This window comes from Cervus elaphus, chromosome 17, assembly GCF_910594005.1.
Source record: "Cervus elaphus chromosome 17, mCerEla1.1, whole genome shotgun sequence".
Classification (NCBI taxonomy): Eukaryota; Metazoa; Chordata; class Mammalia; order Artiodactyla; family Cervidae; genus Cervus; species Cervus elaphus.
Window position 1 is genome coordinate 10527678 of NC_057831.1, and position 26445 is coordinate 10554122.

A 26445-nucleotide genomic window follows, 5' to 3' on the forward strand; every position below is an offset into this window, starting at 1 on the left:
CATTTCAGTGAGTTTACATGAAATCAATATACTTTCAGTTTCATTTTTTGTTGATGAAAAATCAGGTTAGGCATCCATGTATATATAAAGTACACCTCCTTCAAATGAATTAAACATATGTTAATAATACATTTGCAATTATGTGAGAAAATCAAATGGTCTGAGTTTTTAAATTCAGTAAAGGAATATAGGAGTTTCCACTCTAATATTATTTGAGTGCTTTTGGAAAAGTCTTGGTGAGGAAATACCAACAGATTAGAGGGTCGAAGTTTGAAATCTATGAAACTTTGTAATGGGAGTGATAGTAAAATCATAAATCAAAATAATAATGCAATAACGTTTCTAGTAAATGAAGAATATCCTAGTAAATATAGAATTTATCTTAAAAAATATACTGTGAAGGTTGTTTGATAGATAGGATGATGAAATAGGATTGAAGCCAAGAAAAACAAGAGCAGAAAAACTCCAGAAAGGACAGGTGGAGCAGTATTTTCACACACACAAAGAATGGTGAAATGACCACTTCCAAAGCAGAATGTAAAGTTAAACTAACCCATGGAGATCTGTGGGTATGACATCATGCCACACTTCTATTTCAGTGGGACTTGACTGCCTTTAGCTGTCTGAGGGAAACTTACTTTCAGCTACAGGTTCTTTGTAGTAAAACGCTTGAATGTGCTGAGAAAAAATATACACGAATCAACGCTGTTTCTGAATTATGGTGTCACTCATGTATTGTCAGTTGCATTTTATATTTACCTTTTTGTTTATGGAGTTATGCATTGTTGAAAAGCAGACTGTACTTGTTTTAAGGAATTAAATTGCTTTTTCCTCTTTAATACAAAAGTGCATATGAATTTCAAATAATTTTCAAATCAATGTTGGACTCATACTTATGTTCCCACAGTACACTCAAGACTAATAATGCTCTTACATTAACTTTGTTTAGGAAAAACTTAACCTGAGCAGTGTTTTAAAACCTCTTTAACAAAAGCTCTATGTAGGCAATGTCATAAAAACATACACCAATTTCTTTAATACTTTGACTCTCTGTGAAGCATCTTCATGCTCTCTGATAAAGTCAGTGAATTTTAGGGTTAAAATTCCATACTGCATAGAAATAGCTATCAACTCAAAAAATTTTATTAATGAATTACTTCTATATTTTTAAACTATTAATTAGAGATAAAAATGAGTAAAAGACATTTTGACACTCAAGATTGAAAACAAAAGGGGATATCAAGCAAACAGTAATTGTAAGAAAATTTCTGCTTTTTTTTAGAATCTTAAAGTACACTTCAAGACCATGAGAAATACAGAGATAAATAAGGTCATTTTGGAATGAATAACCTGGTCAAGTTGCTTATGAAGTTACTAATAACTAAGTATTTATACAATTAATAGAATTTCAAAATAAAAATGGATGTAAGGAGGGATAAATCCATAACCATAGTAACCCTAACACTTTTCTTTCAAAAATTTATTCAATGAATAAATAATCTCTAAGGATATAGAATATTTGCAAAACACAGTTAACCAATTTGAATCAGTTGCATTTAGGACACTATACCAAATAGTAACAGAAAATATATCCATTTTAAGTATACAAATGACTTTTATCAAAAGAGACCATCTGCTGAGCCATTAAGTAAATCTCAATAAATTTCAAACCATACTGAAAGATGGGAGCAAAGTCATATAGAAGATGTTCTCTGACCACAGCAGTGTAAATTAATCAGTAAATAAAAGATGTCTAGAAAATTCCTACGGAGAAGGCAATGGCACCCCACTCCAGTACTCTTGCCTGGAAAATCCCATGGACGGAGGAGCCTGGTAGGCTGCAGTCCATGGGGTCGCGAAGAGTCAGACATGACTGAGCGACTTCACTTTCGCTTTTCACTTTTATGCATTGGAGAAGGAAATGGCAACCCACTCCAGTGTTCTTGCCTGGAGAATCCCAGGGATGGGGTCGCACAGAGTTGGACACGACTGAAGTGACTTAGCAGTAGCAGAAAATCCCTAAGTGTTTAAAAAGCACACCACATAATTTCAAGTAAGAATCATAAGAAAAGTCACAAAGAAAAGTTAAAAAAAAAAAAAAAGGAACTAAATGAAAATAAGAGCACAATGAGTGAAAAACTGTCTCTGCAGCTAACTCATTCTATAGAAGGAAACAGAACTTTGTAGACTATTAGGAGAAGAGCGCATTAGTTTCCTACAATTACTCTAACAAATTAACACAAATTTAATAACTTAACGCACAGTTACTCTCTCACAGTTCAGGAAGTCAGAAATCCCAAACTGGTTTCTTTGTCCAGAACTCACAATGTTGGCAGGGCTGCGATTCCTCTGGAGGCTTTGGGGAAGAATTCATTTCCTTGGTTTTTACAGTCACTGGAGTTGTATTATTTGCCCCTCTGGCTGCAGGGCTCCTGGCTGTTCTTCCATCTTTAAAGACAGAAGCACACTTCACGCAGCTTCCATTTTGCCTTCCATCTCTCTAGTACCACTCCCACCTGCCTCTCTCTCACAAGGATACTTGTGATTACATCACTGAGCCCATCTGGATAATCTAGGCTATTCTTCCCATCTTAAATCATTAACCCTAGCACAGCTATAGAGTCCCATCTGCCATATAAAAGGTAATATTCACAAGGCCCAGAAAGTAGGACTTGGACGGATATCTTGGGGGTTACTACTCAGCCTACCAGAGGAGGCAAAGTGGTTTAAAATTAGTGATCCATGATACCATACCAAAAAAAAAAATGTATAAAATGGTATGACTAGATAAAAACCAAAAAGAAAAATCACAATGAAGATAAAAACAAAGATGGATAAAATAAAGGGAGTCATTCAAAACAATATATTAAAGGCAAAACTTATTTCTTTAAAATGATTGTTAATAAACTCTAAGCAATTCACAATTAGGAAAAAAAATGAAAATAAGGATGGTACCATAGACCTTTCAAATATAGAAAACGAAAATACTGAGCATGTCATAAGCAAATTAAAAAAAAATAAATTTGACAACATAGATAAAATCATTAGTGTTTGTGTACATTAGTTATTTTGGAATGTGTTTGAGTTTGACTGTTTTTTTTTTTAATTAGAGAGATATAAAATAATCAGAGGATAGGAAATGAGAGAAATAAAGTTCAGAGGTATTCATGTTTCATATATAAAGACCCCCAGGGACCCACCTGTATATTAAAAGTTCCAAGAAGCCATTCATGCATCACAGGGGACCATGAACCATCTCAATTAAAGGGTGCTATTCTATACAGGGGTCCCCAAGACCCTGGCCACGGCCACAGCCTGGTAGAAACCTGGTCACAGAGCAAGCGGTGAGGGGCAGGTAAGCAGAGCTTCATCTGTTGCTTCCCATAACTTGTATTATCTCCTAAACTGCAACCCCCCCCAAGCCCCACCACCCATCCGTGGAAACAATGTCTTCCATGAAACTGGTCCTGGTACCAAAAAAGGTTGGGGACCGCTGATTCTGTAGGATTTGGGTTTGCACTCAGTGGTTTTGAGTAAGGTTTAAAAAAGCAAGCATTTCCTCTGATATCAGAAAATTGGGATAATTTCATGACTAATTTCCTAGTAAGTTTCACCTAGGAAACAGGTGACATGGATTGAGGCTAATGTAATTGGGAAAGGAGTTTATCACCACAGGGAGCCAAAATAGGAGGATGTTTGGTTACTTTTACAGTTTTCGCAGTGTTCTTGTTTCTGAGTTTAGACGTGATTACAGAGTGAGCTTCTTTTTAGTTCTGCTCCTGCACATTAAGCCTGTGGACTTTTCCATGTTAGTAAGGAAAAATCTTGATGCAACTGTCAGGAACCAGCTGACAGCCATCAGGTCTGCCTGTTTCTTTCTCAGAGGCCTGAAATGTCTAGAAGCAATGAATACATTGCATTTCCCTTGTAGCTCAGTGGTAAAGAATCCACTTGCGATGCAGTAGATGTGAGTTCTATCCATGGGTCCGGAAGATCCCCTGAAGAAGGAAATGGCAACCCACTCCACTATTCTTGCCTGAAAAAATCCCACGGACAGTGGAGCCAGGCAGGCTACAATCCATGGGGTCACAAAAGAGTCTGAGGCTGAGTTACGCGACCGAATGACTAAACAACAATGAATGCATTGCTTTCAAAAGTAGAGAAATATTTTCATACCCTAGAAAAAGGAGAAACCCTGTGGGTTTTAGAGCAAGCTGACGGTTGAATGGGGTGGTACCTACATGGACCGTCAGCTCTGGGTGACATACACACTAGTTTAGTACCTTCCTGAAAAGTTCTCATGTCCAACCTGCAGATGGATACGTTAGACATCATCTAGAAGGAGCTGTGAGGATGGTGATAAAGAGCATCAGTGCAGTAAGGTATGTGAAAAAATAAGCTACCAATAGCTTTGAGCTGCTTCCTGTTACCCTATTAACATGTGGGCAATTTTAAGACAGAAACCCAAAATTTAGTGGCTGGGGAGAATCTTTATGAATGGCTGTATTAGGATCTCTTCTATCTCAAGGATTTTGAAAGATTTGTAATCAGAGATTAACTGGTCTCCAAAACAAAAATTACTCTGTGAAACAAAATAAGATGATATGGTTTTTAAAAATTTCTAATTGTGAATTTGAAGTCTAACCAGATAAACTCACACAGTTCACATTAGATGATACTTCTTGCCAATTTTACCTGCATTTATACTGTATATCCCCTGGTAGCTCAGCTGGTAAAGAATCCCCCTGCAGTGCAGGAGACCTGGATTCAATCCCTGGGTTGGGAAGATCCCCTGGAGAAGGGAAAGGCTACCCACTCCAGCATCCTGGCCTGGAGAGTTCCATGGACTATACAGTCATGGGTTCACAGAGAGTCAGACCCGACTGAAAGACTTTCACTCACATACTGTATGTAATGGATCTTCACTATGTCATGAGGTTATTTTGGGAAAGTCAGTACATTTCTAAGGGCTTTAATTATGACACCTCTCAAATAAGATGTATGCATGAATATATCCTTTGTCTCTATTCTTTTGTTGAAATAACTACATTAGTATCTATATTTAACTTCAAATGCTTATTTATATTTGGAAGAACCATAGAAGAACAAAACTCAGTTCCTGAAAATATTAAACTGTATTTTGAGGCTGTCTAGAGAAAGCAAAGTAATTTTTCACCCAAGAATAACATTGAAATAACATTAGCCAAACATTCTGTAAATAACCCAATGTCTTTTTCTTCCCCCAACTACAGCTTTCTCTTTCTCTCCTTTATAGACATCCTTACTATTTAGAGTCAAGACTAATAAAAATGGGTCAACAATGGAATTGGGAAAGTACATCACTAGTGCCAGCAGCAAAACTGAGTGCATGCTTGTGGCCACCTCATATCTTTCACTCATGGCATCTATAGGAATTTATAGCACCATAGCATGGCTGCACCATCATATTCCATGTATTTTCTGAATCTGCATATGCTATCAAATTAAAATGCAACTAAATGTGTGAGAATGATAAATGTTTTATTGAGTAAAAATATGTTTATTCTATGAATAAAGGAACATTTCTAGCTCATGAAATTATAGAGAAGAGATAAAAATACTGACAACATCTATAAAAATCTTGATTTGTGACTGATGATTATGAACTCTGTAAGGGAGGTGGCTTGAGTGGTCAGTTGGTTCAGTCCTGTCTGATTCCATGACCCGATGGATTGTAGCTGCTAGTCTCCTCTACCTGCGGGATTCTCCAGGCAAGAGTACTGGAGTGGATTGCTATGTCCTTCTCCAAGGGATCTTCCTTACCTACGGATCGAAACTGTACCTCTAGCATCTCCCGCATTGCGGGTGGACTCTTTAACCACTGAGCCATGTGGGAGGCCCAAGGCAGATGGCAGATGGAAAAAACTACTTGCAGGCCATGGGGTTGATTATTGGCTATCTACCACTGATCAGGTGCATGACCCTGGACAGGTTACTTTACTAATTTCCTCATTTGTAAAATAAATATGTTAATAGATACACCAGAGTGTTGTGATTTAAAATTTAAAAGCACATGCAAAGTGATTAAATCATTTGGCAAACAGTAAGCACTCAATACCTGTTAGCTATTAGATTGCTCCTACCCACTTCTGGCCTCTGTGGAAATTTATTTTTCAGATTTGTCCTTCCAGTGTTTATTTACATTCTTTTTCATTTGACTTCCTTAGATCTTTGACACTTTTTATACGAACCAGGAATATTTAATATAATATAAACACTCAAATAATGAATATTTTTAGATAAACCAAGGGGAAAGAAAACAATGGGGTCATCTACTCATTCTATCAGTAGAGTTACTGTTTAAATTCAATGATGTCAGCTGGTCTGTCCATAATATAATTCACTTGCCTCTACTTGTATCATAAAATATGATCTCTATGCTTCTGATCATCTGAACAAAGCAATTTCTCTGTATGTCTATATTAAAAATATCAAGTGTGGTGGACATTAGTGCAATTTACTAATATTTCTAGTTTTCCTCCTTCCAATTATACAAGGTATTTGCATTACCTGCCGTCTTAAGGCTGTTGCTCAAGTGGCTAATAAGTGTCTGCCCTTTCAGGCAGATGCATCAAATGTCTGGTGCTCAACTCTGCAACCCAAACATTCTCTGCATGGCTGACTGTAGGAAAACGTGATAAGAAGATGCCATAAGATTGAGACTGTGGGGACCACTGAGTCTACTCATAGACAATAACTATCTTAAATTGAGGCCTAGATGCACGGCAGATTTTCAGTCAGTATATATATTCTGTGTGAAGCCACTGACATTTGGAAGTTATTTGCTACCACAGCATAGATTAGCCCAACATGATTTTATATTATACAAACTAAGCATTTTTATATTAATGTTAAATGTGCTCTTAAGGCAACAGAATTTTTTTTTAATTATTAAAATTATCTCTGTACTCAGTTCAGTTCAGTCACTCAGTCGTGTCTGACTCTTTGCGACCCCATGAATCGCAGCATGCCAGGCTTCCCTGTCCATCACCAACTCCCAGAGCTTGCTCAAACTCAAGTTCATCGAGTCAGTGATACCATCCAGCCATCTCATTCTCTGTCATCCCCTTCTCCTCCTGCCCCCATTCCCTCCCAGCATCAGGGTCTTTTCAAATGAGTCAACTCTTCGCATGAGGTGGCCAAAGATTTGGAGTTTCAGCTTCAGCATCAGTCCTTCCAATGAACACTCAGGACTGATCTCCTTTAGGATGGACTGGTTGGATCTCCTTGCAGTCCAAGGGACTCTCAAGAGTCTTCTCCAACACCACAGTTCAAAAGCATCAATTTTTTGGCACTTGGCTTTCTTTACAGTCCCAACTCTCACATCCATACATGACCACTGGAAAAACCATAGCCTTGACTAGACCGACCTTTGTTGGCAAAGTAATGTCTCTGCTTTTTAATATGCTATCTAGGTTGGTCATAACTTTCCTTCCAAGGAGTAAGCATCTTTTAATTTCATGACTGCAGTCACCATCTGCAGTAATTTTGGAGCCCAAAAAAATGAAGTCTGACACTGTTTCCACTGTCTCCCCATCTATTTCCCATGAAGTGATTGGACCAGATGCCATGATCTTAATTTTTTGAATGTTGAGCTTTAAGCCAACTTTTTCACTCTCCTCTTTCACTTTCACTTTCATCAAGAGGCTTTTTAGTTCCTCTTCACTTTCTGCCATAAAGGTAGTGTCATCTGCATATCTGAGGTTATTGATATTTCTCCCAGCAATCTTGATTCCAGCTTGTGCTTCTTCCAGCCCAGTGTTTCTCATGATGTACTCTGCATATAAGTTAAATAAGCAGGGTGACTAATGTTCTCAAAAAGATATTTACAGGATAGATTAAAATACTTAGAAATCAGAGAGGTACTTAAGAATATATTATCTATGTATAATAATTTGAACGGGTAGAGGAACTTGAACTATTACCACTCATTGACTTCAGAATGTGCCTTTTTCACAATGTTTGTGCAAGGAGATCTTGGTTTGTTCACAGTGATACAGATTACTAGTATGATTTTAATAAAATAAGGTAAACTGATTTAAACAAATTTAGAATAACAACTTACCACTTGTTACCTAGATTTGCCCTAAATATCACATACAGATCTTATTTCATATTATTTCTAGCATATCTTTCCCTGAGCTCTTCAAGATAAATATTTGGGACACTCTCCTGAATCTACAGGTTGGCAGAAAATCAAGGAAAGGTAAATCAAATTTGTATTACTTCCTTCCCAGCTGAATCTCCTATGCAGGATTGTCCTGATCAAAAGAGTACATTTCGGTGATATCACTCTCTTAGGCAAATAGCATAGTGTTACATCAGTATTTGACCAACGATAGCCAAGGTGACTTGAAGTCTCTTTTATTTCTAGCAGTACAGCAATTTTCTTCTATCAGTACATCAAGATTCCAGGAGAAGGAAATGGCAACCCACTCCAGTGTTCTTGCCTGGAGAATCCCAGGGCCGGGGAGCCTGGTGGGCTGCCGTCTATGGGGTCACACAGAGTCAGACATGACTGAAATGACTTAGCAGCAGCAGCAAGATTCCAAATTTATTGAGATATTTTCATTCTTACATTTCCAGCAATTTTTAATTTTATAGGAAGTGATACTATTTCAAATTAGAAAGCTGCATAGTTTAGGTATATATTCAGGGAAAAGATTACTGAGTGTCACTGAACAGGCTTTATTGGATGACATTCTTGAATTTTCCACTCTGGTCAGCTCTCAACTTAGCAGCCTTCAAGCAGTGAGTTCAGGACATATAGAGTGAATCCATTTATGAGTCATTATAATTAATATATCTCATGAGACTAAGTTTAACCTAATCTTCCTGCTAATTTTGAACAAGTGACATTATAAGTGTTGGTTAGTATACTTTATGTGTTTTTCATTAATATGTTCTTAAGACATGCTGCTAACTTATAATACTATATGTAATATCCATGTCAATTGCATTACTTGTTTCTGAAATATTAGAACACCTTATCCCTCTTTTCATGTCTACCTGGAAGTCAAATTAAAATAATACATTTTGTTGCTACACAGACTTTCTTGCACCAGCCGAAAGTAACAGAAAGTCCAAATCAGCACTGGTTTCGACAAAACACAAAAAAATATATTTTTCTCTCAGAAAATTGAGAGTTAAATTGAGTAAGTTAAATTGAGGCAGCAGCCTCAGGGCTGGAAATGTACCCAACTGTTCCAGTGAACAGGCTTTTTTAAACCGATTGTTGTAAGGTCTCCCTTACTCAGTATGTTGCTGGTTGAGAATTGCTGTGTCAGCTGTAACTTTCATATCCATATTACAATCAATAAGAAGAAATAAAAGAGCAATAATGGACTTGCTTCTTCCCTTTAATGACTATTTTTTCTGTAAGTTGCACAAACATTTGCATTCTGTTGGAATACAGCATAGTTATATAATCATTACTACTTGTTAAGGCAGTAGAAAGTAAAAGCTACATTCTGAAAGGCGAGGTGTTCAACTAGGACATTTTGAAAGAGATAATGGTTTTTAGGGAATCTCAAAAGAAAGATTTTATCATTTAGGTATTTTATAAATTACAGTCACAATGCCTAATATCTGCAATGGGAAAGGCATGGGCAGTTACGTTGGAACACATTGAATCTTTGCTGAAGATTGTCTGTATCCTAGAGATTGCTTAGATGGGTACTTCCAACATACAACTCTGCTCAAAGCTACTATAGATAAGCAAGATCCATTGTGACTAATATATTTTTACTATACACTAGGATTTTTTTCTTTCTTTTTTTTCAAGCTTTACTGAGATATAATTGACACATAGCATTCTGTAAGTTTTAGTTGTATTATGTGAAGATTTAGCATCATATGTGTTGTAAGATGATTACCAAAATTAGAATAAGATGTTAACACATGCTTTACCTCACATAATTACTATGTTGCTGACTTTGCTGTTATTGTAAACACATTAAAGCTCTACTTTCATAGTAACTTCTGGGTGTGTGTATATATCAGTTCAGTTCAGTCAATCAGTCATGTCCGACTCTCTGCAACCCGATGGACTGCAGCATGCCAGTCTTCCCGTCCATCACCAACTCCCAAAGCTTGCTCAAACTCATGTCCATTGAGTTGGTGATGCCATCCAACCATCTCATCCTCTGTCATCCCCTTCTCCTCCTGCCTTCAATCCTTCCCAGCATCAGGGGCTTTTCCAATGAGTCAGTACTTCACATCAGATGGCCAAAGTATTGGAGCTACAGCTTCAGAATCAGTCCTTCCAATGAATATTCAGGACTGATTTCCTTTAGGATTGACTGGTTTGATCATCTGGCAGTACAAGGTACTCTCAAGAGTCTTCTCCAACACCACAGTTCAAAAGCATCAATTCTTCAGCTCTCAGTTTTCTTTATAGTCCAACTCTCACATCCATACATGACCACTGGAAAAACCATAACTTTGACTAGATGGACCTTTGTTGGCAAAGAAATGTCCCTGTTTTTTAATATGCTGTCTAGGTTGGTCATAGCTTTTCTTCCAAGGAGAAAACATCTTTCAATTTCATGGCTGCAGTCACCATCTGCAGTGATTTCAGAGCCCAAAAATGTAGTCTTTCACTGTTTCTATCGTTTCCCCATCTATTTACCATGAAGTGATGGGACCAGATGCCATGATCTTAGTTTTTTGAATGTTGAGTTTTAAGCCAACTTTTTCACTCTCTTCTTTCACTTTCATCAAGAACCTCTTTACTTCTTCTTCACTTTCTGCCATAAGGGCGGTATTATCTGCATATCTGAGGTTATTGATATTTCTCCCGGCAATCTTGATTCTAGCTTTTGCTTCATCCAGCCTGGCATTTCTCATGAAGTACACTGCATAGAGGTTAAATAAGCAGGGTGACAATATACAGCCTTGATGTACTCCTTTTGCTATTGGAACCAGTCTGTTGTTCCATGTCTGGTTCTAACTGTTGCTTCTTGACCTGCATACAGATTTCTCAGGAGGCAGATAGGTGGTTTGGTATTCCCATCTCTTGAAGAATTTTCCACAGTTTGTTGTGATCCACACAGTCAAAGGCTTTGGTGTAGTCAATAGAGCAAAAGTAGGTGTTTTTATGGAACTCTCTTGCTTTTTCTATGATCCAATGTATGTTGGCAATTTGACCCCTGGTTCCTCTGCCTTTTCTAAATCTAGCTTGAATATCTCTGGAAGTTCTCGGTTCACATATTGTGGAAGCCTCACTTGGAGAATTTTGAGCATTACTTTGCTAGTGTCTCCTGCATTGCAGTGGATTCTTTACCCACTGAGCTATCAGGGAAGCCCGTGTGTGTATGTATACACACACACACACACTATATCAGAAGATTAGATCACAATCTTGATAAAATATCTGGACTCCCATGTTCACAGACGCATTATCCACAATAAGATGTGAAAACAACCTGAATGTCCAGTGACAATGAATGGGTAAAGGAAATGGCATATATATGTGTGTGGGTGAAGGAGACCCACACTGAAGGAGACTTGTGAAGATCAAATAGAAGATAAAAGTTGAGACCAGATTATTAAAAGGTTTTATACATTTTCTCAAATAACTTAGACTTCATGATTTGATTATTGAAAAATTTACATGATAAATTATGAATTGAAGAAAATCATGTTTTTAATTTTTAAAAATAAATAACTCTGGTAGTACTAAAGAATGTAACTGGTTTTAATAGTGGAGGGGCATGCACGAATAAATACCCTATAAAGCTAAGGAAGGTTAAAGCAGAGACACTCATTTGCATGGGCCTGTGCAAGATGCTGCAGTGAGCGAAGTCGCTCAGTCATGTCCAACTCTTTGCGACCCCAGGGACTGTAGCCCACCAGGCTCCTACATCCATGGAATTTTCTGGACAAGAGTATTGCAGCAGGTTGCCATTTCTTTCTCCAGGGGATCTTCCTGACCCAAAGAGTGAACCCGGGTCTCCTGTATTGTGGGCAGATGCTTTACCATCTGAGCCACCGGGGAATCAGAGGGGGTAACAAAATGTTCACATGTTTATAAGTTTTTATAAAATTTGAAAATTCAACCACAGTTTAACTTAAAACTACTTGTCACCACATTGACTTTTATTTTTTCCCATTTCTCTTCCACATATCAGACAGTGATTCAGTTTTCTTGGGCATTTTGACCATTAGTTCAAATTCTTGGAAGCTATGGAGACATTTAACTTGAGTTGTATCAGGACATGGAGAAGGCAATGGCAACCCACTCCACTGTTCTTGCCTGGAGAATCCCAGGGACGGTGGAGCCTGGTGGGCTTTCGTCTACGGGGTCGCGCAGAGTCGGATATGACTGATGACTTGGCAGCAGCAGCATTCAGGACAGGGCTTCCCAGGTGGCGCTAGTGGTAGAGAACCCTCCTGCCAAAGCAGGACACATAAAAGATGCAGGTTTGATCCCTGGGATGTGAAGATCTCCTGGAGGAGGGCATGGCAACCTACTCCAGGATTCTTGCCTAGAGATTCCCATGCACAGAGGGACTGGCAGGCTACAGTCCATGGGGCTGCAAAGAGTCAGACATGGCTGAAGCAACTGAGCAAGCGGGCATGATCAGAACCAGAATGTAAGCACAGAATGTGCATGGTTTGTTTAACACTGAGTTTAACCAGAGACCTAGTGAGAAAGAGCTGAGGGATAACAGTGGAACTTCTTTAGTCCTCCAGGTTCTTTCACAGTCATTTGCAATACTGTGATCAGAAAAGAATATTATATTTTGTACATACCATAAAGAAAACCAGTCAACATCAGACATCATGATGGAGCAAAAAGAGTAGACAAACCACCACCCATACTCAAATAAAGGAGTAATTTTTTTTAATGGAAATATATTGTCATTGATAGTTGTCCTTTCAGATGATTCTGAGTGAGGCACACTGGATAGAAACCTCTGTGGACTAAAGAGAAGGATCAAAGAAATAAGTGGGATTTGGTTTGAAATGAGTGTTATCATGGCTTCTATGACTTGTTGCGTATCTATAATTTCCCAACTACCCTAGAAGTTGCTGTCTCTGAAAAGAGAAAACTACAGGTGGGGAAGTGCAGAGGTGCTGTTAATTATTTCTTTCTGCATGTTTCAACCACAAACTTACTGACTTAAAACACAAATTTATTATTTGAGTTTCAGAAGTCTGGGCACAGCTTAGCTGGATTTTGTGCATAATGTCTCACCAAGCTGCAAAGTATTGGTGGGAGATAGAGTCCATCTGGAGGCTGGAGGAGGACAGAATGCCTTGGCTCACATGGTGTTGCCATCCGTCAGTTCCTTGTGGTTTAAGATTCATAGTGCACTGTTTCATCACAGGTAGTGAGGGAGAGAGACAGAGAGAGAGCGGAGACTAGCAGGATGACACTACTCTTATGTAATCACACACGTACCTGCACCTATCACATCACCTCGGCTGCATTGCACTGGCTAAAAGTAAGGCACTGGGCCCTAACATTGCAAATACCAGTAAGGTGAGGTACGGCTTAAAGTCTATTGGCCAGAGGATCCACTCCTCTCTTTGTGAACAATGCTGTGAGTGATTTAATGTAGGCTTCCTTTTGGGCAAATGACTCTCCAAAAAGAAGTCAGCCCAGCCAAAGACAGTAGAATAATAATAGCTTGGAAACTTGGAATAGTAGCTAATGATGATAGGGTCAACCAGTTCGGATTGCTAATAAATGTAAAACCAAGCACTTGAAACACTGAAAATGAAGAGAAACATCTGCAATTTCTCTTGCAGTTTCAATCTATGCCATGCTAAATTAAATACCTTAGAAAACTTTACTAAATATAATGATAAAGTTTGTGAATATCTTTTTTTAAAGATTTTTAAATGTAAGGAGGAAAGTCAAACATTTGCTGTTATAAAAATACTTATTCTTCTCAATATATTAAATTTATTAAATTAAAAAAAAACACTACAAACTAACGCATTTCTTTGCCGGCAAATACTATTGAAATATACATGGAAAACTTTGCAGAGAATATGAAAAGTGTTAGAATACCAAGTTACAGTAATACAGTTACAGTATTAAAAATTTGCTACCTAGTTGAAGAATTTTCAGATACTCCCAGAATATCTGGGTTTATGGTATTTTCTGGATTTGGTTTCAATAATAAAATATTCTACAAATTGCCTTTTTAATGACATATTAAAGGAAAGTGAAAGTGAAAGTTGCTCAGTCATATCCGACTCTTTGTGACCCCATGGACTATACAGTCCATTCTCTAGGCCAGAATACTGGAGTGGGTAGTCTTTCCCTTCTCCAGGGGATCTTCCCAACCCAGGGATCAAACCCAGGTCTCCCACATTGCAGGTGGATTCTTTACCAGCTGAGCCAAAAGGGAAGCCCGAGAATACTGGATTGGGTAGCCTATCCCTTCTCCAGCAGATCTTCCTAACCCAGAAATTGAACCAGGGTCTCCTGCACTGCAGGCAGATTCTTTACCAACTAAGCTATCAGAGAAGCCCTATTAAGGGAAAAAAAGTACTGACAAAGAATATAGTTAAAGACTTCTTTAACAAAAGTCAGTGTTTGGGTTAAAAACTATGCATGGATAACCACTGATGAAATGGTCAATTTAACTTGGCCAAAGGTTGTGGAATATGGTCCAGAGTGAGCACTAGAGCATTATCTGAAAATTTTCCAATGAATTATTCATAACCTAGTTAAGGCAGAAAGTAATTAGTTCTGTCAATTGCTAGCTTTGTGACCAGAAGAGATTATTTAAAGTCACTAAGGGCTCCAGTTCTCTTGCATGTCAGGTGGGAACATTACCTATCTTAAGTACATGATAAGCAGTGACATACTTAGCATAGTGCTTGGACTGTGGCAGGCACTGTCCATCTCCACGTCTACCCCTCACTTACCTTTTCACTGAATTGCACATCTGCCTCTTTGGTCCACCCACATAGCAGACCAGAAGTGTTGGTGAATTAGGCCCATTGTGAGAAGCCAAACCAGGGCTATACTAGAGTGGGTATGTAAAAACCTCAGTGTTCTCACTTATCGATCAGGATAATTCAACTCATTAACTATTGCGACTCTGTTTAGGAACTATTAGGTCAGTTCAGTCACTCAGTCAAGTCCAACTCTTTCTGACCCCATCGACTGCAGCATGTCAGGCCTCCCTGTCCATCACCAACTCCTGGAGCTTGCTCAAACTCATGCCCGTTGAGTCAGTGATGCCATCCAACCATCTCATCCTCTGTCATCCCCCTCTTCTCCTGCCTTCAATCTTTCTCAGCATCAGAGTCTTTTCTAGTGAGTCAGTTCTTTGCATCAGGTGGCCAAAGTATTGGAGTTTCAGCTTCAACATCAGTCCTTCCAATGAACACTCAGGACTGATTTTCTTTAGGTAGGACTGGCGTATCCTTTATAATAAAATGGCATTCATAATTATAGCACTTTCTTGAGTTCCACGAGTCATTCTAGAAAATTATCAAATCTGAGAGGACAGTGAGAATCACCAAATTTGTAGCCCACTAGTTGTGCAGGTGTCTGATGAACCTCAGAGCTTTCAGCTTCACCTCCTCTGAAGAGGAGAGTCTTCTGGAGACTCGGAGGTCAACCTGAGAAGTCTACACTAACTCCAGGTAGTTAGTATCAGAATTACATCACAGAATTTAATAAAAATGAAGAGCAGAAAGAAGGCAAAATTGTGTTTAGAAAATAGCAAGAAAGAAGGAGGTAGGTATAGACCAAAACAGTGGGAGCTAAGAGTAGGCAAAATATGGAGTTTGAATGTTTTTCCTAAGTGCAATAGAAAGCTTTTTAAAAATTTAAAGCAGGTAAAAAAATGGAAATAGAATTATGGTTAAAACATTACCCTGGATGCTGTGTGAAAAACTGGGCTACAATGATCGTCCAGTGAAGATAATCCAGGCATGGACTTGTATAGTAACAGTGGAAATGGAGATATTGGAATTTATGTTGGTCTTAAAGCCTGGTTGGATGAGGAGTAAAGAAACTGAGAGGAGACAAAGGGCTATTTATTCTTAGGTATTGACCTGAACTGCCAATACAGGTGGAGAAGGAAATGGCAACCCACTCCAGTGTTCTTGCCTGGAGAATCCCAGGGACAGGGGAGCCTGGTGAGCTGCTGTCCATGGGGTCGCACATGACTGAGTCTGACTCCGACAGAGTCGGACATGACTGAAGCGACTTAGCAGCAGCAGCAGCCAATAGAGGAGACATGAGAGAGAGATTCGATCCCTGGGTAGGGAAGATCCCCGGGAGGAGGGTGTGGCAACCCACACCAGTATTCTTGCCTGGAGAATTACATGAAGAGAGAAGCCTGATGATAGGCTACAATCCTCACAGTCGCAGAGTCAGACACAACTGAACAGACAGGATGAATACATACATTGGCCTGAAAGTACTCAGATGGAAAAAAAAATGACGGCAAGAACTGACTTATTAGGAGAGATGAAGAGAATTTTGTGTATCTTAAGATGGTTTATTGTGGCAGCAGATTGATGACTTCACCAAATATTTTTACATCCAGATTTTTGGAAACTGTGAGTACGTTACTGTATATATTAGTGGGGAATTAAGGTTTCAAATAAGTTGACATTAAAAATAGAGAAATTAGCATGTATTATCTGGATGGGTCCAAGGTAATTATGGTTTTTTAAGAGTGGGAGAGAGAAGTACAAGAGAGAGAAGGAGAAAGATGGCACAGTGAGGACTCAACTCAATGATGCTGACTTTGCATATGGTTATGTGGGATATAATCCAAGGAATGCAGGTGGCTTCCAGAAAGGCAAGGAAATGGATTTTCTCAGAAAACCTCAAGAAGGGAACTCAACACTACAGATAGCTTGATTTTAGCCCAGGAGAAAAAGTGTGATAGAGTTCTAATCTACAGAAATACAATATCATTATGTGGTTGAAATCAGTAAATTTGTGGTAATTTTTTACAGCAGCAATGGAAAACTAATATACCTATTAATCATACAATTGGAGGTTTTCAGAAAGAAGTTATTTTATAAATATTTAGTTCAGAGAAGGTTGGATAAAGATATGCAGACACAAGGGTCAAGGACATATTGACAAAAAGGGAGGTGGACAGAGGAGAGGCTAATTTAGATAATACCTAGGTTAAGATAGTACAGCTTAACATTGTGGCTGTCTAATACTACACAGTTACTGTGTAGCACAATGAGGGGATTACTTAAGGTACGTTTTGTGTCAAGTGACACATGTGAAAACTTATTGTAAATGCTGATGTATTTTTTACATTGTGAATTATTTTGTTTAAGGTATTCAAGTTTATATTTTCATCTAGTACAGTTTTTAACATGGAAGTGAGCATCAGAATGCAAATAACTGAGAAAAGAAGAGAAACTCAAGGCAAAGGAGAAAAGGCAAGATATACCCATCTGAATGAAGAGTTTCAAAGAATAGCAAGGAGAGATAAGAAAGCTTTCCTCAGTGATCCATGCAAAGAGATAGAGGAAAACAATAGAATGGGAAGATTACAGATATGCAGATGACACTATCCTTGTGGCAGAAAGTGAAGAAGAGGAACTGAAGAGCATCTTGATGAAAGTGAAAGAGGACAGTGAAAAAGCTGGCCTAAAACTCAACATTCAAAAAACTAAGATCATGGCATCCAGTCCCATCAGCTTATGGCAAATCAATAGATGGGGAAACAATGGAAACAGTGACAGACTTTATTTTCTTGGGCTCCAAAATCACTGCAGATGGTGACTGCAGCCATGAAATTAAAAGACACTTGCTCCTTGGAAGAAAAGCTATGACCAACCTAGATAGCACATTAAAAAGCAGAGACATTACTTTGCCAACAAATGTCCAACTAGTCAAAGCTATGGTTTTCCCAGTAGTTATGTATGGATGTGAGAGCTGGACTATAAAGAAAGCTGAGCACCAAAGAACTGATGCTTTTGAACTGTGGTGTTAGAGAAGACTCTTGAGAGTCCCTTGGACTGCAAGGCAATCCAACCAGTCCATCCTAAAGGAAATCAGTCCAGAATATTCATTGGAAGGACTGATGCTGAAGCTGAAACTCTGATACTTTGGCCACCTGATGTGAAGAACTGACTTATTGGAAAAGACCCTGATGCTGGTAAATACTGAAGGCAGGAGAAGGGGATGACAGAGGATGAGATGGTTGTATGTCCACTGACTCGATGGACATGAGTTTGAGCAAGCTCTGGGAATTGGTGATGGACAGGGAGGCCTGGCGTGCTGCAGTCCATGGGGTCACAAAGAATGTGAAGCAACTGAGCGATTAAACTGAATTGAACTGAAGCATCAGAAAGTAATTAACATGGAGGTTTAGATACAAAAGAAAACTTTAAAAATGTATTCTATCTTAGGAAGATTGGAAGATTTTTTGTTTTCTTTTTCTTCTTAGACATAATTTCATACTTCTTGAAAACTACTGAAGAAATTCCAAGAGAGAACCGATCAAGTACAAGTATGAACAATTTTCTGTTTGCCAAACAATAATTATTACTCCTCAAAGGATTACAAAATGTATATTAATGAATTTTTTTTATCATTTCTGGTCTCTGCCTTGTCAGTTATTTTGAGAGATGATAAAAATTATTCCCTACAAATTGTCAGCAATTAGAGTCCATTTCCCTGTGTTTGGTACACATATTTCATATTATGCTATAGCGACATTATAATTGACTAGTTAAAGTGTTTAACCAATTGTACTTTGAGGGTTATTTTCCCTGGCTCTAGAAGTATCTTATTGAGACAATAATGAATTCTGCAGAGCCAATCTTATTCTCTCCGGTTGAAAAGACTTTATTATTTATCACAGATAGAGAAAGGCATTTTTCTTCACTGAAAAAAGCAAATTAAAGTGAAGTGGAAAAAAAGAGGATTGCTGGAGCAAAAATTTGAGAGAGCTGCTTCGTGAGAACAAAGAGGGCTGTGAAGAGAAGCTGGCCTTTTACAGTCAGATGTTGCCTTTCACTGGTATCTGTTAAATTTAAAGACACCATGAAAATTGGGTGACATTGCATTCAAATGCTTTTAGACCTCTCTTTGGATACAAAACGTAGGTTTCATGTAGCTTTTATCTCTCCAAGCTAGTGGAGACTAGGGCAATGCTGTTTGTGCCTCAGAGCACTGTGAGTTAGTTACAGAATCCAAATGCAGCCACAGAAGAACTTGGGCAGCTTATTTTCAGTTGCACTTTTTAACTGCAATGGTTTAGTATTTCTTCATACTAAAAATTTGCTGCTATATAGATAGTTTACTCAAACCCAGTTGCATTATTTATGCACCACCAAAATTAATTTTTTAACCTCATCTATCAAAGCATTTTTAGCATTTGCAAAAAATCTTGAAACATTCAATCATAGGAGGAGTTTTGAGCAAAACGTGAGTGTAACTCATAATATTTATCATGAGAGGTCTGCTTTAATGAAAAATGAACTCTCTTTGCATAGTATTCCTGGTTCTGGAATATCCTCAAGTGTTGTGAAAGTAAAAGCACACCGCCTCACCTCCCTCAGAGGTGGAGGGTTTTACTTCATCTCTCTCCTGGACAAGGGTCCTTTTCTCTTTGTTTTCATTTCTTTAATGAGACAATGCTACTTGAAGCACATATTTAAATATACAATTTTCAAAGCTCGAATAAATATTTTAGTTTCTTTAACCATTAAAATATTGAGCATGTTCATTATTCCCCAGTTTCCTTTTGTTTCTTTGCAATGCCTCCCTCTTGCCTCTGCAGCCAGTCTGCAGGGAACAACAGATCTGCTTTGTCAAAGTGGATCAGTGTATATGATTTCAAATTTCATATGAAAGAATTTATAGAGTATGTATCTTTAATTTTGTTCTTACTTTTTTTTACTCAGATACTTTTTTTGAAATTCATTATGTTGCAGCATGAATCAATACTTAATTTATTTTTAGTGCAGTGCAGTATTCTATTGCATGTTATTGTTGTTCAGTCACTAAGTTGTGTCTGACTCTAAGGTATGGAAACTTTACAATCTATGTGTTTATTCCATATGTTGATGGATATTACAAATAATATTGCTGTGTGGTTATAAATAAGTTGCATTTGCCCAGGGACTGATGATGTCGAATATGTTTTCATGAGTTTGTTGGTCATCAATCTTTGGGAAAGTGTCCAAATCTTTTGTCCATTAAAAAAAAAATTGGATCATATTTTTTATGAAATTTATTATATTCATTAAGAGTCTGAGCTTCTAAAATTCTTTCTAAAGGCCATATTCTGGATACAAGCTCTTTATGAGACACATGATGTACAAAGAGCAAATATTTTCTCTGTCTGTGGCTTGTCTTTTCATTCAACTCTGAAGGGAGAAAACAAGTGTCAAATTTAAATTCTACAAATCTACACTATGCACTTCCTTCTCAGGAATACTCAGGAGTAAAATGTTATTACATCAAACAACCACGATGATAGAAATTTGGATAATTAGAAGCTATAAGCTGTTTAATGACAGGGCATACTTTGATCTCTGAAATCCTGGCATCTTAAAAGGTTGATTTGTTCAAATAATACTTCCAAGGAGAATTTTGCAATAATAGAAAATAAAACAGAGTTGTACATTTTTTATACAGCCTCCACATTTGACAAGAAATAAGACTGACATTTTGAGAATATTCTCAATTTGATATCAGCTCTAAATTTATGAGTTTGAATTGTTTTGCAGTTCTCTAGCTGCAAAAGGAGAAAAAATATATTCTCTTTTTGAGACTATTTTTCACTATCAGTATTTTCAAGACTAAGCAATGGAATTCCACAGTTAACACTAAAGAAAGATAACAGGTCTAAAACTAGTACATTATTGGAGCCTGGTAGCTCCCTGAATTAAGGAGATAGAACTCCATGTCTTGTGAAGCCAGGGTGGGTAGAATTTGCAGGACAGAGTACTGCAGAAAAGAGGGTTACCCAAGGAAAGAAGTTCAAATATATTCAGAAGGGCCTCCTTGAATATTCAGTTGATTACTAATCAGAGAATGTAGTAAAGACAATCCCTGGTGCTAGGGAAAGGACTTCTCCAAAAAATTAGAGGTAAGACTATCTGGCATTGAAGAGAATATGGAACAACACATGTTCTTAACAACCAAAGTAGAAAACTTTATAATCCGGGGCAGGGGGCGGCAGTTGGAGGGACGGTGGGTTACAGTATTAAGCAGGATGCTGCCGCAAAAGTGGGAGAGAAAATAATCCTAGATGAAACATAGTTCTAATCCAGCCTAGAAAAGATTAAAAGCAAGATTCAAATGGTAAAACTATTATCAAAAACTTAACCATATTCCGGAACCAAGCTCAAAAATATAGTAACATAAAAATATTTTAGTTAAGAATCAAGGTAGAATTCAGAATGTCTGGTAACCCCCAAAATGACCAGATATGAAAAGAAGGAAAAGAGAAAATCTGAGGAAAAAATAAAAATTGACCCAGAATTATGCAGATGGTAGAAATTTTTAAAAAGAGCAAACTTTAAAACACTGATTATGAAAATATACTTTATGTCCATGTTGGTTAATTTGGTCTTTTGCATTTTCCCAACTTTTAAAGTTATTTTTTCTTTGTGATTAACATCATGTTGATGTATATTGCTGATGTAAGCTTACGATGTGTTTCTAATTATGGAAAAGTTGTCATAATTTTTAGCATTCAAAGTGGAAAAGAAACCATATTCTCTAAAGGACAATGAATTGGCCTCGCTATTTATTTACGTCTACCAGCATTTACCTAGCTACTCATGTTTGAAGCACAGCTAGTTTTGTAAGAGAGGGGAGAAAATTTTCCTTTCACCCCTTTGAATTATGGACTCTGGGCTGAGAGAATAAAATTTCTCCCTGTAGATCATCTACACACTTTACGGGCAGGGAAGCCTGGCATGCTGCAGTCCATGGGATCTCACTGGAGAGTCAGACTGCTGAGCAACTGAACTACAACAGTTTAAGCTACTTGATTCTGCAAGGTGACAAGAAGGTGGGCTTCAGGCTTAGGCTTCTTCTGAATCTCTACTATTCTTTTTGGTTTGGGACAAATAACATAATTCCTCCAACGCACCTCATCTACAAAATGGAAATCATAATACTTGTTAAAGAAAATCAATAATATAAAAACACCTAGAACATAATAGGAAGTTACTAAATGTCAACTTTTAGGGAAAATGATGTTGAAGAGGTGAGCATGCATAGTTAAAGAAATGAAAATTGAATTTTTTAAATATGTTTAAGCAGAAGCCATATGTTCTTTTCCTGTTTGGCTATTATTTGTGTGTGTGTGTGCATATGTGTAGTGGATTTATCATTTATTTTACCCTCCTTTCAAAAATTCTAATTTAAAAATGTAGACTGTTAGAATCAATATTTTACTATGGTGAGAACTTACCACTTGACTTCTGTGTTTGGAAGAGGTACAGTAAAATTTTAAACTCCTTAAAAATTTTGCTATTTGGTTCATTGTTAGGAAACTCAGTGATATGTGAGTTGGTGCTCTATATAATGTACAAAGCAGTATATAAAGTATAAACAATCTTCACAGTACTTATTAATTTTAACAGTACGTGTTAACATTTTTCATTATGTTAATTTTAATGAAAACAATTAAATAAATGTTATTTTATGTGGAGCACCATGACTCAATAATCCCTGCAGGTGCCTACCAAGAACACTTGATGCTAACACATAGCAGCTTTTCTTTCCCACTTACCGTTCCATCAGACAGAGTAATAGGTAGCAGTGTAGGTATTACATTTCTAGGGGAAATGGGGATTAATTAGTAAAAAAATATTACACTGATATTAATCTCACAGTCATATTGATAGTTACTAAAAAAATAGGATTAATGAATAAATCATACTAATCTGACCTAAAAAATGGATTCAGTTACTTTGCTTTGAAAGGATCATTTCGTTAATCTTACAAGTGCTTACCAATTCATAAAATGTTAAATGAAACATTATTTTCATTAGCTCTCTTCACAGCCGTCTTGGGTGATTATCTAGGGCTAGTCAGGTTATGTGATTATTTTGCTTCTATGTAAGGCAACGTGAAATTTATAAAATTTATTGGATATTTTAAAGACTGGTAATGTAATAATGTTAGTAGCTACTGCATGCTTGATTCAGAAGATAGACTGTGGAGACTTTGTTATTCCTTACAATTGTTATCTAAAGGGCTCTGGTAAGTTAAAAAAAAATGTTTTCCAGACCCCTCCCGTGCCGCGGGCTGGTGAGGAGATGGTGGGGAAGGTTTCCCGGCCATCCCCCTCCAACTTCTCCCCAGCGGGAGCAGGAGCTGGTTGGCCTGAGATGTGATTTCACTCTCTGCATTCAAAGGACATCCTTTCTGAGTCGCTGTGAATAAATTTGGAATGACACTGTATATTTCCATCTGATGAAGAATTAGCTGAACCTTGGCTAAAGATTGCTGCACTGGACGACTTCAGAATGTTATTTGCCATGTCACCCAACAGGAGTCAGGACCCCACGGACTGAAGCACAGTGGCCTCGCCCAGATCTGGGACGACCTCAGGGCTGGCACCCAGCAAGTGTACGCCAGACGGAGCATGGCCAAGTCCAGACCCATGGAACTCTACCCTCACACGTGTGACTACCACACAGGTGTTCACCAGTCCAACCAGGCTCGAGGGGCTGGTGTCTCCTAAATCGAAAAAGGAGCAGATGCCAGGGAGCTCAGTGTGTGGGCTTGGAATTGTACAAACGGCTTAAAGAATTCCTGAAGAATTACTTGACAAATCTTAAGGACGGAGACGATTTTATGAATGAGAGTGTACTGAAGCTCTACACTAAGCAGTGGGAAGACTACCGATTTTCAAGCAAAGTGCTGAACGGGATTTGTGCCTACCTCAATAGACATACAGTATGGAGAAGGACATGGCAACCCACTCCAGTACTCTTGCCTGGAAAATCCCATGGATAGAGGAGTCTTGTAGGCTACAGTCCATGGGGTCGCAAAGAGTCGGACACGACTGAGCGACTTCACTTCACTTCACTTCACTTCGCCACGAATGTGATGAAGGATGGAGAGGAATCTATGAAATCTATTCTCTTGCATTGGTGACTTAGACAGAATATCTTTTCAGGCCACTGAATAAAGAGGTAACAAATGCTGTTTTAAAACTCATTGAAAAAGAAAGAAATGGTAAAGCCATCAAATAAGACTGATAAGTGGAGTTATACAGTCTTACGTGGAACTGGGACTGAATGAAGATGATGCCTTTATGAAGGGCCTTATGCTAACGGTGTACAAGAATCCTTGAATTTCAGTTTCTGGCTGACACAGAAAGATTTTATACTGGAGAGAGTACTGAATTCTTGCAGCAGAATCCAGTTACTGAATTTGTGAAAAAGGCAGAGGCTCATTTTCTGGAGGAACAGCGGAGGGTCCAGATGGAGCTTCATGAGAGCAGAAGGAGGAGCTTGCCAGGAAGTGCCAAAAGGTGCTCCTCAAGAAACACCTAGAGCTCTTCCACACGTTCCTGAACCTTCTGGATGCCGACAAAAATGAAGATTTGGGTCGCATGTATAATCTTGTATCTGGAATCTAGGATGGCCTGGGGGAATTGAAAGAACTCCTGGAGACACACATTCATAATCAGAATCTTACAGCAATTGAGAAGTGTGGAAAGGCTGCGTTAAAAGACCCCAAAATATATGTACAGACAGTGTTGGATGTTCATAAAAAATACAATGCCCTGATGACATCGGCATTCAACAATGATGCTGGCTTCCTGGCCTCACTGGACAAGGCTTGAGGTTGCTTCATAAACAGCATCGTTACCAAAATGGCTCAGTCCTCTAGTAAACCCCCCTAGTTGCTGACTTGATACTGTGACTCCCTGTTAAAGAAGAGTTCAAAGAACCCATAAGACGCAGAACTTGAAGACACACTCAACCAAGTGATGGTGGTCTTCAAATAAATCGAGGACAAAGACGTGTTTCAGAAGTTCTACAGAAGAGGTTGTCTCTGCTGGCCAAGAGGTTGTCCATCAGAGCGTGCGGGCAACGATGCCGAGGCGAGCACAATCTCTAAGCTACAGCGAGCTTGTGGTTTTGAGTATACCTCTAAACTTCAGCGGATGTTTCAAGACACTGGTGTAAGCAAAGATTTGAACGAGCAGTTCAAACTCCGAGCCACTGGACTTGGATTTCAGCATGCAAGTACTGAGTTCCGAATTGCGGCCCTTTCAGGAGCCTTGTACTTTTGCCTTGCCTTCGTAGCTGGAAGGGAGTTACCAGCAATTCACAGCCTTTTACGCGTCAGATGTCACAGTGGCAGAAAATCGACATGGTTATATCAACTGTCAAAAGGAGAATTAGTAACAAACTACTTCAAAAACAGATACACTTTGCAGACATCCACAGTCCAGATGGCCATCCGGCCCCAGTACAACACAGAGGATGCTTACGCCATCAGCAGCTGACCGGGAGCACCCAGATCAAAATGGACATTTGGGCAGAAGTCCTACAGGTTTTATTGAAGTCAAGTTATTGGTCTTGTAAGATGAAAATGCCAATGCTGATGAAGTAGAACTGAAGCCAGATACCTTTATAAAATTATATCTTGGTTATAGTAATGAGAAATGAAGGGTTAACTTCAATGTGCCAATGAAAACGGAACAGAAGCAGGAACAAGAAATCACACACATAAACATCTAGGCAAATCGCAAACTACTGATTCAGGCGGCTTTTGTGAGAATTATGAAAGTGAGGAAGGTCCTAAAAACACCAGAGTTACTTGGAGAAGTACTGACTCAGCTGTCCTCCAGATTCAAGCCCCGGGTCCCGGTTAATTAAGAAATGCATTGACATTCTGATCCAGAAAGAGTTTCTGGAGCGAGTGGGCGGGCAGGACACCCACTGGCTTAACCCCAAAGGGTCTGAGCGCGGGCACAGCCCCGCGGCCCCGGGGAGGGGAGCCGAGTGCCCGGCGGCGGCGTCTGCGGACTCCTGCTTGGCCTGAGGCCCAGGCTCCCATCGCAGTCTGGGGCGGCTGGAGCTGCTTAGGATCGCCACACTTAATGTCTGTACATAAGGACACCAACACCATTTAACCTGATTTAAGACCAGAGGGTGGGACCTTCAGCCCTGAGGGCTGCACGCTTCTGCATCCAAGTCAACCCATTGGCCACGTGAGCACCAGCTGCCAGGGCCCCTCTGAGGCCAGCAGTCCTGGAGAGCGGGTCTGAACTGACCCACGTGTAATCTGCTATGAAAAGCCACTCGTATAGTATGTTTCATCTTTTAATGTGTGAAAATAAGGAAAATTAAAGGTTTTCTGTACAAAAAAAATATTTTCCACAAACAAGACATATAATTTCATCAAATCATTTATTATAGTTTGATTTCATATGACTATATTTAGTCATATAATAAGACATTTAA

General features: G+C 38.6%; 1 pseudogene; it reads left to right on the top strand.

Moving 5' to 3' along the window:
• The first annotated feature begins 22187 nt into the window (after positions 1-22187).
• Positions 22188-26023, top strand: LOC122673231 (annotated as a pseudogene).
• Positions 26024-26445: the final 422 nt, after the last annotated feature.